Source organism: Pseudochaenichthys georgianus, chromosome 4 (genome assembly GCF_902827115.2).
Source record: "Pseudochaenichthys georgianus chromosome 4, fPseGeo1.2, whole genome shotgun sequence".
NCBI classification, from domain to species: Eukaryota; Metazoa; Chordata; class Actinopteri; order Perciformes; family Channichthyidae; genus Pseudochaenichthys; species Pseudochaenichthys georgianus.
This window is the reverse complement of record NC_047506.1, coordinates 2,421,639-2,435,492: the sequence shown is the minus strand read 5'-3', so window position 1 is coordinate 2,435,492 and position 13,854 is coordinate 2,421,639.

The following is a 13,854-nucleotide window of genomic DNA, read 5'->3' as shown; positions in this document are numbered from 1 at the left end:
CTTGCACTTTCACTATTTCACTTTTTTTTATACCATTTTTCCTTTTGTATTTACTTAGTACTTGCACTATTTTTTTGTGGTTATCTGTTTAATTGTGTTGCACTGTTGGAGGACCCTGTGACCTAAGATTTTCATCGTCATAACTACACTGTAGCTATGCACGTATGGTATGACCAATAACAACCTTGAACCTAGCAATAAAGACATTGTACTTGTTGCTCTTGCTTAGCATTTGTAGCTGCTATGTTTTTAACAGTGTTTTAACAGAACAAGTGATGTGCAGGACGAAATGCAACCATGCTCTTTTGTTCAAATGCACTTAAAAACATCAAGCAGGGAGTAAGAAAAAACCTATTTGATAAAGACTTAATTTATCAAGCTAGGAGCAGAGGATAAGTACGCTAGCTGCCTTGATCATTTATGCTAGGTAAATTACTTATGCTAACGTATTTAGCATTAGCTAATAAAGATAGCATATATAATTATTTCATTTGTGAAACTCGTGAGCAGTATTTTATACTTTTGTTATTTATTTGTTTTTTATAGTTTCCTGAATACTGCATTTCTTATTTACTCAAGCATTTGATAAAAGGTAGGCTATTAGTATGCTAGCTGCTTTGCTAATTTATGCTAGGTAAATTACAAATGCTAATGTTTCAGCATAAGCTCATAAAGTTAGCATATGGTGCTTGAGCAGTAAACAACAATAGGCTACTTGAGTAATAAAAGAGCCTTACATTATAACTGTATACAATATTGGGACTATTAAGTTATTTCATCCTTTGCAGTGATTGAATACAATAGTATTTTATTCTATTTCCTTTTCCCCTCACTCATAGTAGAGTAGCTCATGTATCTTTGTATAAGGGCGGTTTAATAATAGCCTACATCTTTGAGGCTTTTGTTTGGGGATATTGCCTCCCATTAAAATGTTCTTCTAAAGGTTATCCTCTTCATCTTTTCATAAAGCATGTTATTGCAACTCTAACACTGTTTCAAATCTAATATTGAGGAAGGTTTTTTTGTCCTCCTGTTAAAGTCAGTGGTCAATATATTCTTATCTCATTTTCATAGATTGCTCCAGTCCCAGAAGATTAAAGAGCGGTATCTAACTGAAAGTGGGAGCCAAATATGGACGTGTTTGATGAAAAGATTACTTTAGTTTTAATAAAAATGGGAGGAAGGAGGTAGAGAAGTGCAGTCAGTGAGAAAGAGTGAGACATAAAGGGGAGTGAGGTTAAAGGACTAATGGTTAACAGATAGCAGTGATGGAAAGTAACTAATTTACTCAAGTCCTGTGCTTCAGTACCAATTTGAGATTGAAAATTGAATATTTCCAATTTCTCCGATTTTATACGTTTACTACATTTCAGAGATAAAATGTTTACTTCTCCGCTACATTTATTACCTTTTAGATACTTTGCAGATTCATATAACTGATATGAAATATAATCAACACATACCTTCAGTTATACCTGGAGGAACAACACAGTCTGACGGCACGAGTTCACCAACACGATTTTTGCATTGTTTTCGTGTCACACAGAACGTGCGTTGGTGCTGATAAATACTCACTCTGCGTGGGCAGAAAAGGGTTACCCGAGGCCATAAAACAGAGTCCTCTTTTTCTTATATTCCCTTCAGTTCCCCTGATGCACAATGCTTCATATATGTCTTTCCGTCTCTATAACAATCTTCAAATCAAATGTCCAATTATTTCATTTATTTACCACATTCATCTTTCTCTTTCTTTCTCTTTGGTGCCAACTCCGGTGAAAAGCAATAATTTAAGTTCTACTTTCTAGATCTCCTTTCCCATAGAGGCAGCCTGCGATTTTTGCCTGGGAATGTTGTTACAGACACCCAGTTTGTAATCAATCACCATTGTTTGACATAATTCGGCCAGTGACTTAATAGATATTGATTTGCAGAAAGTCGTCAAGCTCATTATTTCAATAGACTCCTTCTTGGCTCAAATCACTTCATATATTTAAAGATTACGAGCATTACATGCCGATCCTTTATCAGCATGTTCTTTATTCACCAAATGTTCTGCATGTGTAGTGCACTGCATGCTGTCTCAGGACTTTTTTCACAGTGATGATGACCAAAACAAATGGTGTAATTGCTGTTTAAAAATATTGAACGCTATGCTGCTAAATCCGTCAAAACCGTGAAACTATGGTCAACAGACTATAGTCAACAATGCTATGTGCACCCAGGTTGAATTGTGCCACATTGTTTTTTGAAACCCTGGGTGAATATGTACACATGCACCCAGGTATCCATAATAGACAGTGCTATTTACCCCCAGGCATACATTGTAATATCTTCTGAATGTATTATGTTTGTTGTAGGGAATTGGGGAAATGTATTGTATAATTAAGTGAAGATTATGCTCAATTTGAATCAACTTGTCCTTTTATTAAATGTAATGTTGTAAAAGTACAAATGTAGAGAGATGCACCACTTTTCACAGTCCATACACTGTAATAAATCCACACACACCAATGCCAATATTCACATTTCCTCCATCTAAGGCAGTGCTTCTCAAAGTGTGGTCCGCGGACTACTGGTGGTCCGTGAGCGCCCCCTAGTGGTCCGTGAGTATATTGGTAACATTTCACAATTGAAATAAATAAATACATTTCAGTTTTCCGCACTCTCGCGAGAATATCTCCGCAATGGAGCGAGGTTAAGTTTCACTTTCGATTGCATGATATAGCCCAGCGCAACACCTTCATCACACATGTTGCCACTTGTTTGTACCATTTTCAGGCGATTTGTAATCTGTTCTAGAAAAACGATGTGTCTTTTGATATTTATGGAGTTAGGTGGTCCGCGAGTGTTTTTTTATTGGTTAAGTGGTCCTTGGTATGAAAAACTTTGAGAAACACTGATCTAAGGTAAGGTAAATTAGCATTAAATCAGTGCTTTTTCTTTCAACATTGTTCCCACGCCTGAATCATTTCTTGCTCATCGTTTTTCATCCTTTTCAATCTCATGCACTCAGGAGCGCCGTAAGGGGGTGAAAAGTTAGGAGGATTCTAAGGGCCCGTGACTGACAGGGGCCCAAACTATTTTAGAACATTAAGAAAAAAAAATGTAAGTAACCAATGTGATTATCTTTTCATGGGGCACAAAATCCCTGGCGGCGCCCATGCATAGCCAGTTTTCTAACTGTTTCAATTCCATTACCACCTTTTCTCCCTCCCCCTCACCCTCTTATTCTAAATCTAATCCCCTGTCCACGCACGACACCATCAGCAGACCCACCCTAATTGCGGACAGCAGATTCTTTATGAGAATGGAGATTCTGCTGAGAGGTGGAAAAACAATGGAAGCAAATGCTGTTTCTATTGATCAGACTCTGTCCTCCCTCCAGCCGGCTGCGTTTACTGTTGCTCAGAGGTCTGATAAGTCATGAGATTTAGGGGCCTGTGTGCCCATATTAGCCTCTGAAGGGAGACATTTCAGTCGAGGAGCAGAGGGAAAGCAGGGCTGTAAATACAGGCGGCTCTTCTTACCAGATGCTTTATAAGTTGTCTTCAGGAGCATGGCCATTAACTTCTGACCCAGAGACAACAGTGCAGACAACACATCAGAGGGCGGGACATTAATCACTCCAAACCTCTGAGGGCAATACCACAGGACATGATATCATAGGACTCGAATTATGGTGACAAAGGATAAATCTACAAGTGGAAGAGAAGAGGAGAGGAGAGTAGAGGTGCTGACCGTCAAGCCAATTGTCGACCCTATGGCGCTTTGTGTAATCGACGTGTACTGTCTCGGGATGACTTCACAGATGTTACGTCCACATTTTATACATTGTAGGGCGGCTATAAATGGACTGTACTTTTATTGTGCTTTATCTGGTCTTTATGACCCCTCAAAGTGCGTTTACATACTACAAGACACTCACCAATTCTTACACATTCATACAGAGCAGTGCTCGAGGACAGCGCTTCTCAAACCTTTTTCAGTAGTGTACCCCCTTTGAAACATTTTCTCAGCCAAGTACCCCCTGACCGATCCCGAACATTTTTGATCGAAAAAGCCTATATGAATAATTACAATATAGTGATGTTCCCTCAGTGTGTGATTTATTAACTCCTTCGTGGAAAGCATTACAACAAACTAAGGATATTTTCATTTTATGCATGAAAAAAAACAACATAACACAGTAATATGTTATTGTGAAAAACTATAAAATACAATACACACATTTGACATGTTTATATGAGGACCCCCTTGGTGGTTCTAGGAATGTTTTATATAAAATTGTGTTTTCTATTTAACTTATTTTACTAAGATTATTTTTTTAATTAACCTTTTTTTTTTTTTTATAAATCTCACGTACCCCCTGCAGTACCCCAACGTACCCCCAGGGGTCCGCGTACCCCCATTTGAGAATCACTGCTCTAGGAAACCAGGCTTTAAAGGTAGGGTAGGTAAGAATGGAGAAACCAGCTCGAGTGCGCTAGAATTTGAAAATACACAACCGAAAAAAATATGCCCCTTCCTTACAGAGCCCCTCCTCCAACACACACAAACGCGCACATGACCAATGAGGGCAGAGATAAGTTTATGCATGAGATGGAAGGCTGACAGGCAGGTAGGCCATCCAATTATCTGCCGCGGGCCGAGGCAGATAATTGGACGTGCTTTTTACAGCGCCACGGCTTCCACAGATGAAATATTTGTATATATTTATTGTCAAAGCATTTGATTTTTTCATTGCTATCGGGATGTTAAGAGCATTCCATGGAATATAACAAAAAGTGTTTCTGAAGTGAATTACCTACCCCACCTTTCAGTCATAGTTCACAAGACACACAAATACTAATTGCTTTTTAAAGAAATATGCTCTCTCAAGTTTTCTGATGTGGACAGGAAGGCCTCTTCTGCTGACTTTGAGGAAGTGGCAAACACTAGAAAAGCGATTTATAATTGCTCTGTGTGCAAGAACGTCGTTGGCAAGTGCTGCTGTTTTGCCAACAATCCTTGCGACACACCAGTCAGCGATTGCCACTCCTAGTTCTTTGACATGTTGGTACGGTGGGCTTGGGCTTCAAATTACAGCTCACAAGTGTGTTTTTTGGTTGAAAATGCTGACTCTGCGCTGACGTTCATGTTAAAGTGCTTTGAGGGGTTGCAACACAAATGGAACAGGGCTATATAATTGCTATGTATGCAAGAATGTATGTGCAAGTTGGCAAGTGCACATTTTTGGCCAAGACACCTGCAATGTAACAGTCCGCCCTCATCGCTGCTAGTTCTTTGATGTTGGTTTGGTTTTATCTGGGCCTTGAGCCAGTTCATAAGACGCACTCGTTTTCAGTGAGTATACCATGACTCATATATGTTTTCCTTTTTACCCACTCATTTCCATGGGGCCTGTGACAGATCGCCTCGCCTCCAGTGACAGCTAATCTATAGGTAAGTAAATCAGGCTGGGGCTGAGGCCAGAGGCCAGCTGGAGTGGGAACAGTACTGCTGTTCTGCGAGCCCTCGATGCTCTCCACAGTCTATCAACAACTGTAATGATGATGGAGGAACGCTTACATTAACTCTCCACACTGGAACCATGTCCTATCAGTCACCAGGCCAGTGGGCTGCAGAGACTAATGCTAGCTTGTCAAAGGATTTCATTTGCATACGATAAAATACTCACTGCTTATCGCTTAAATAAAAGGATCTGCTGGACTTTCTCAAATGGAAAGGAGGTTAATTCCACAAGAGTGAAGTTGTGTATAACTCTGCATCTCTTCCTTTACTCTCGGCCTCACTCTTTCTGGGTGTGTGTCCGCGCGTCATGGTTCGTTTGCTTTTCTCTTTCCATCAGCGCGACGGGCGGGTGAGGTTGTGAATAAAGAGTTTCATCGTCTCATCAAAAGTTATCAAGGTCAGGGTCAGAGAGACGGACAGGTGCAGTGATTTATTACTGGAGGCAGGATGTGGGGAAAGACGAGAGGAGAGAAAAAGCTGAATGGAGATCACACAATGTGACGGACAAAGTGCAGTGACGTACTAAAGCCAGGTGTAAACCTCAAAGGAAAGTCCTGCATGGTCTTAGATATCAAGCCGGGGCGAAACAGATTGCTTAGAAGTAAGAAAATTACCCTCCTCCTCACTTGATTTTTTATCTCAGTTACAGTAACATCTCCTAAACGGTTCTTTATTTCAATTGCTAGTATAACGTTTTCTTCAATGAAGCGTGATGTTTATAAAATGCCTTTGTTCCCATTTAGAGTGAAATAAACGATAATGTATGATTGACAGGTTTTGTCTGGTCTTAGGGTTATCTATTGTCCATATTTTAACTTCACAGTTAAAGGTCCACTATCATACTGTTTTTCATCTATATATTACAGCTCTCAGATATATACAGAACATGTCTCTGATTGGCTCCAAACACCAAACAGATCATTGCAGCATTACCCATAATCCCCTCTGTTTCAGCCCTGTTTCCAAAGTGCTGATTCTCTGTCTGTTACTTTAGATGAAAATAAGGAGCCCCTCCCCACGCCCCTCTGAGAGACATTTGGTTACAAAGAACTCAATGGTGCTCTAGAGGAGATTCAGGGGATAAGGTGGGGGGGGGGGGGGGGGGCAACACATCGTTATGACATCACAAAGTGGCCAAAATCTGATCAGCTCATTTTCAGACAGGTTTTTATAGAAATGGATCAAAAAGAGAGAGAATCTTTGTTCCTGAAACTTTCAGAGTCTCTTTCCACAGAGGGGACACATGTTGATGTAGAAGAGACATGAAGAAGAGGGGACACATGTTGATGTAGAAGAGACATGAAGAAGAGGGGACACATGTTGATGTAGAGGAGACATGAAGAAGAGGGGACACATGTTGATGTAGAGGAGACATGAAGAAGAGGGGACACATGGTGATGTAGAAGAGACATGAAGAAGAGGGGACACATGTTGATGTAGAAGAGACATGAAGAAGAGGGGACACATGGTGATGTAGAAGAGACATGAAGAAGAGGGGACACATGTTGATGTAGAAGAGACATGAAGAAGAGGGGACACATGCTGATGTAGAGGAGACATGAAGAAGAGGGGACACATGGTGATGTAGAAGAGACATGAAGAAGAGGGGACACATGTTGATGTAGAAGAGACATGAAGAAGAGGGGACACATGTTGATGTAGAAGAGACATGAAGAAGAGGGGACACATGTTGATGTAGAAGAGACATGAAGAAGAGGGGACACATGTTGATGTAGAAGAGACATGAAGAAGAGGGGACACATGGTGATGTAGAAGAGACATGAAGAAGAGGGGACACATGTTGATGTAGAAGAGACATGAAGAAGAGGGGACACATGGTGATGTAGAAGAGACATGAAGAAGAGGGAACACATGCTGATGTAGAAGAGACATGAAGAAGAGGGGACACATGTTGATGTAGAAGAGACATGAAGAAGAGGGGACACATGGTGATGTAGAAGAGACATGAAGAAGAGGGGACACATGCTGATGTAGAAGAGACATGAAGAAGAGGGGACACATGTTGATGTAGAAGAGACATGAAGAAGAGGGGACACATGTTGATGTAGAAGAGACATGAAGAAGAGGGGACACATGTTGATGTAGAAGAGACATGGAGAAGAGGGGACACATGTTGATGTAGAAGAGACATGGAGAAGAGGGGACACATGTTGATGAAGAAGAGACATGGAGAAGAGGGGACACATGTTGATGTAGAAGAGACATGAAGAAGAGGGGACACATGTTGATGTAGAAGAGACATGAAGAAGAGGGGACACATGTTGATGTAGAAGAGACATGAAGAAGAGGGGACACATGTTGATGTAGAAAAGTGGATTTTGAATAATAGGGGACCTTTAAGTTTTCAGTTCAAGTATTGCAACATGTTGGTTGCCTTATTGTGATTTGGTCACCATTAGTTTCTATTTAGATTCACCCTCTAGTGTAACAATGCTTCAAACTTTAGTCTTAACACCAATGCTGACTTTATATATGGTCCATGCATGGTTAAAGTAGTTCAAATGTAAAGGTATAGAGCAGTTTGATGTTCTTCCAAGCACTTCAGCTGTAAGCCAGATGTGCATAAAGGTAGATAGATCACTTGTTTGGAGTTTGTGGAGTCCACTCATCAAGTATGTTTGACATGTCCACCTAGCACAAATGAACACAACTTTTAAAAGGTTTCTCATTAAGGATTAGTGATGTTAGATAATGTAAGGGATGACCTTTGATGACCTGTGATAAATCTTGGGTCAGAACTTCTATTTAGCCCATAGGTCTGTTCTTTGTCATATGGCTTTCTTTTTTGCATGACTGTGTGATTAACTTTTATCACTACATGTATTGGCTGAATACTTTACAGTGCAGTTATTTGTAGGGTGACCAGATGTCCCGCTTTGCGCGGGACTGCACAGCATTTTCACGACTTTTGGTGCGTCCCGCAAATTGAGACGATGTCCCGCATATTTCATTTTGATTGGCTAAAATGCTTTTCTTTAAAATCAGATTCATCCAATGGCTGTTGAGAAAGCAGGGAAGGCTATCATCAGGGGGCTGTGTTTGCTGTCAATCAAACTGTAACACACGGCGGGTGCTGGTCAAGTGTTAACCAATGAGAGTAACTCACTCACACACCCCAACCCCCACCCCGCCAAACAACAACAACGAACGCAGGCGACGCAGCAGGTTATGGAAAATGGAGGAAACTGAAACTACAGCTAAGAAGACTGGGAAGACACTTGAAGCCAGTGCAGGGCGACTCTCAGAGAGTTTTTTGCAATCTTTGCAAGAGTACCTTGTGTGTTCCTCATCTCCCAGAGTTTCCTTTGCAATCCCCTGTCAAATTACACAAGTGTCAGGCTGACATAGTTAATCCACCACACTTTTCTCCAGGGAATCATCCACAGGCTAATCGTGCTTCAAAGAATAATTGCACTCATCTAAAAGGCAAGGCAAGGCAAGTTTATTTATATAGCACTTTTCAACACAAGGCAATTCAAAGTGCTTTACAAAAAACGAAAGACATTAAGAAAATGGCATTTAAAATCAGTCATTAAAAAGAAAAGCTAATAAAATAAACATAAAAAGAAAAAATACATGGATAAAAGTTACAGTGCAGTCTAAGATATGAATAGTTCAATTAAAAGCAGCGACAAAAATAAAAGTCTTCAGCCTGGATTTAAAAGTAGTCAGAGTTGCAGCGGACCTGCAGGTTTAGTTCTGACTCTGGGGACAGAAAGCTGACCAGTCCCTGAAGACCTGAGAGATCTGGATGGTTCATCATTTAGCAGGAGGTCAGAAATGTATTTTGGGCCTAAACCATTCAAAGCTTTATAAACCAGCAGCAGTATTTAGAAATCTATTCTTTGATACACAGGAAGCCAGTGTAAAGACTTCAGAACAGGAGTGATGTGATCCACTTTCTTAGTGTCAGTGAGGACTCGAGCAGCGGCGTTCTGAATCAGCTGCAGCTTTCTAATAGATTTTTTAGTGAGACCTGTGAAGACACCATTGCAGTAGTCGAGTCTACTGAAGATAAAAGCATGGACAAGTTTTTCCAAATCCTGCTGTGACATTAGTCTTTTAATCCTAGATATGTTCTTTAGGTGATAGTAGGCTGATTTAGTAACTGTTTTAATGTGACTGTTGAAACTCAGGTCAGACTCCATGACTACACCTAGATTTCTGGCTTTCTGTTGTTTTGAACATTGCAGACTGAAGCTCAGCGCTAACTTTTATACATTCTGCCTTGTCTCCAAAAACCATTACCTCAGTTTTATCTTTGTTTAATTGGAGAAAGTTCTGACACATCCAGTCATTGATATGTTCAATGCACTTACTCAGTGTTTGAATTGGAGCATAGTCTCCTGGTGAAATTGTTACGTAAATGTGTGTGTCATCTGCATAGCTATGGTAACTTATTTTGTTGTTTTTTATTATCTGAGCCAGTGGTAGCATGTAGACGTTAAAGAGAAGAGGCCCCAAGATGGAGCCTTGAGGAACGCCACATGTCATATTTGTCAACTCAGATGTGTATTTACCGATAGAAACAACGTTGTTTCTGTCCTTTAAGTAGGATTCAAACCAATTTAGAACTGTTTCCGAAAGTCCCACCCAGTTTTCCAGTCGGTCTAGTAATATGCTGTGGTCAACAGTGTCAAACGCAGCACTGAGATCTAATAATACTAACACTGAAGTTCTGCCACTGTCTGTGTTTAAGTGGATGTCATTAAAGACCTTTACAAGAGCAGTCTCAGTGCTGTGGTTTGGACGAAAGCCTGACTGGAACACATCGAAACAACTATTTAAATGCAAGAAGTTACTCAACTGTTGAAAAACAACTTTTTCAATGATTTTACCTAGAAATGGCAGGTTTGATATGGGCCTGTAATTGTTCATTACTGAAGCATCTAGATTATTCTTTTTTAAGAGCGGTTTAATGACTGCAGTTTTCAGGGCCTGTGGAAAAATACCTGAGTGAAGAGATGTGTTTACTATATGAAGTAGTTCTGAGGCCATGCAAGGCAAAACATCTTTGAAAAATCCTGTTGGAATAATATCAAGGCAGCAGGAGGAGGACTTCAGAAGTTGTATAATGTCCTCTAGGTTTTTATCATTAATCTGATGGAATTGTGTCATGGTGTTTGAATTGATGTTAAGTGGACACAGAGACAACACATTTGCTGTTCCTGATGCAGAGGCACTGACTGCTTGTCTGATTTTCTGAATTTTGTCAGTGAAGAAGGAGGCAAAATCATTGCACGCCCTGGTGGATAGAAATTCAGAGGCTACTGACACTGGGGGGTTAGTTAGTCTGTCGACGGTAGCAAACAAGGCACGTGCGTTGTTTTTGTTTTTGGTAATGATGTCAGAGAAGAACGATTGTTGTGCGTTTTTCAATTCCAAATTATAAAGGCCAAGTCTCTCTTTATAGATTTCAAAGTGAACCTGTTTTTCGCCACCTGCGTTCCGCTTTTCGACATTCTCTTTTTTCGACATTCTCTTTTTTCTGTTTTCACGGTCATGGCCTTTCTCCATGGAGATATTTTCTTCCCAGTCACTTCCTTTACCTTAGTTGGAGCAATGGCATCTATACAAATTTTAATTTTTGAATTAAAATGTTCTACTAGCTCATTTACTGAGATGTTAGCAGGGGCAAGTGTGGAAGAAAAATTCTGAGTAAACATTTCCCTAGTATTGTCAGTTAAATATCACTTTGTGGTTATCTCTTTTTGAACATTTTTGTGAACAGAAATAGAGCTCTCAAAGAACACACAGGAATGATCAGAGAGTGCAACATCAGTCACCACAACCTTAGAGATATTCAGACCCTTTGAGATAATTAAGTCCAGAGTGTGGCCCTTATTGTGCGTGGGCTCCGTCACATGCTGAGTCAATCCATAGTTATCAAGAACACAAAACAGTTCTTTAGCCCTTAAAAGCAATGCATACATTTGATTGTATGAGTTCATTTCCCCTGAAGACTCCTATTTCCCTGAGATGTTCCACAACCTACTTTTTGTCAGTGGCGAGGACTCTGTGTGCTGTGTGGGCGGCTGATTGCTGTGAATGTTTATACGACTGAGAATGGGGTCCTGTCCCTTAGTGTCCCACCTATATGGAGATTTTTATTTCCTTGTTCTTTTCTTCAGGGACCATGGGAATAATCGGCCTGAACTGTTCCTAAAAAGACATTATAGCTCAGGTACGCAGTTCTCAAAAAACATAGCCACATTAACCAATGATGTCTCATTTGGAATTTGAGGTAAAACAGAATCTATGACACTCAAGAGCACACTAACATGAATTTCAACATGTTGGTGCAAAATAATAATTGTTTAAAACAGGCTGCCGGGATGTCGGTTTTGTTGTTGATCGACCTGTAGCATTGCACGGTTTCCTTAAAGGTCCCACGTCATGGCCATTTCCACTGATCATAATTCCATTGTTGAGGTCTACTAGAATAGATTTATACTTTGCAATTTTCCAAACTCACATTGGTTTCGCATACAGCATCTCTGTAAAGTATGTGTATTCACTCTCTCCACTAAACGGCTCGTTGCAGTCTCCCCCCTCCCTGTGAGCACAGTGTGCTCCGATTGGTCGGGACGTTGTGAATCGAGCTAAGCTCCGTGGAGGTGTGATTTCCTTGTTTAGCGAAACACAGCCAAACTCACCCTGAGCACACACAAAGTCACAGCCGAAGTAAAAACAATAAGTGTGGCTTGATATTGAGTAAGAAAAAGGTTGATGAACGCTGTGAGAATGAGTCTGCAGAGAGAATTTCGCCGCAATCCCAACTGTCTGTTATCAGCAGCAGCCAGGGAGGAGAAATCAGCAGAGCTGCCTGCACTGAGTGTGTGAGGAAGTCCGTGGATTGGTCAATTTGGACCAATCAGCGGGGGCTTAACGTAACGGCTCCGCGGACGTAACGTAACGGCTCCACGGATTGGTCCATTTCGTTCCGGGGACGACATGACATCATGATGTCCCCGGAAGAATCAAATGGACAGTGACATATCTCCAACGAGGCGTTTTGGGGAGGTATTTTCTGTTTTAGAGTTTTACTCGCTACATGGTGTACTTTGAGGGTTTTGACTCTGCAGACCATTAACATGCATACAAACCTTCATAACACACAAGGGGACGGGCAATAACCGGAAAAGCATGACATGTCACCTTTAAACAAAAAGCCAATGGGATTTTATGATTACATTTTTTCCAATTGCAGAAATTAGCACTTCGCTAGCAATCACCAGAAGTAAAGCTAACATTAGGCAAAAAGACAACTACACTGTCCTATCAAATGAGAGTCCCATTGTGAGATAGTTGTATTCCATCTCTACCATCATATTTTAACTAAACCTATGTAGCTGGTTATGTTAAATCAATCAATCAATCAATCAATCAATCAATCAATCAATCAATCAATCAATCAATCAATGTTTATTTATACATCCCAATATCACAAATGTTACATTTGTCTCAGTGGACTTCACAGTTTGTACAGAATATCAGTATGACAATACGACACCCTCCGTCCTTAGACCCTCTGTCCTTAGACCCTCTGTCCTCAGACCCTCTGTCCTTAGACCCTCTGTCCTTAGACCCTCACATCGTACAAGGAAAAACTTCCAGAGAAAACCCACAGTTTAAAGGGAACATGGGAGAAACCTCAGGGAGAGCAACAGAGGAGGGATCCCTCTCCCAGGACGGACAGACGTGCAATAGATGCCGTGTGTAAATTGAAAAGATAATACATTTGCAACATAGGTAGACCAAATGTTTGGAAATGCATGTGTGTATAATAATAAGATGAATCCACGAGGATGTCAACAATCCTGTGGGAGCCATCAGGGAAGTAGTATGGTGAAAGTCAGACGGGACCGCAGAGACTGGTTCAGCCACGACTCGAAGTCCCAGGACTCAGATCAGGACTCAGGATCATGTTGAATATCAGGTTAAAAAATGAAGGTATTGTGGTCTTCACTTCCCCAAGTTCTCCCACACTACACCTCTCCTTCGCTCCCTTCAGTGGCTGCCAGTGGCAACAAAAAATTAAATATATATTTTAACTTATGCGCCAGCAATTACAATGATATTGCTTGTTTGAAGAGCACTGTTCTTGTTGTCCTTGGCTTGAATCTTTATGGTTTATCACACTTATTGTAAGTAGCTAAGGATAAAAGCGTCAGCTAAATGCAATTTACTGTAATGTAATGTTCAACAACGCGAGCCCCTCTGCAAGACTGCACAACGGTACTTTGAGATAATGCTATCATCAACATGCTAACATTCTCACATTTGCGGGTAAGCACGGTCATATTTGCTAAAATGCACGTG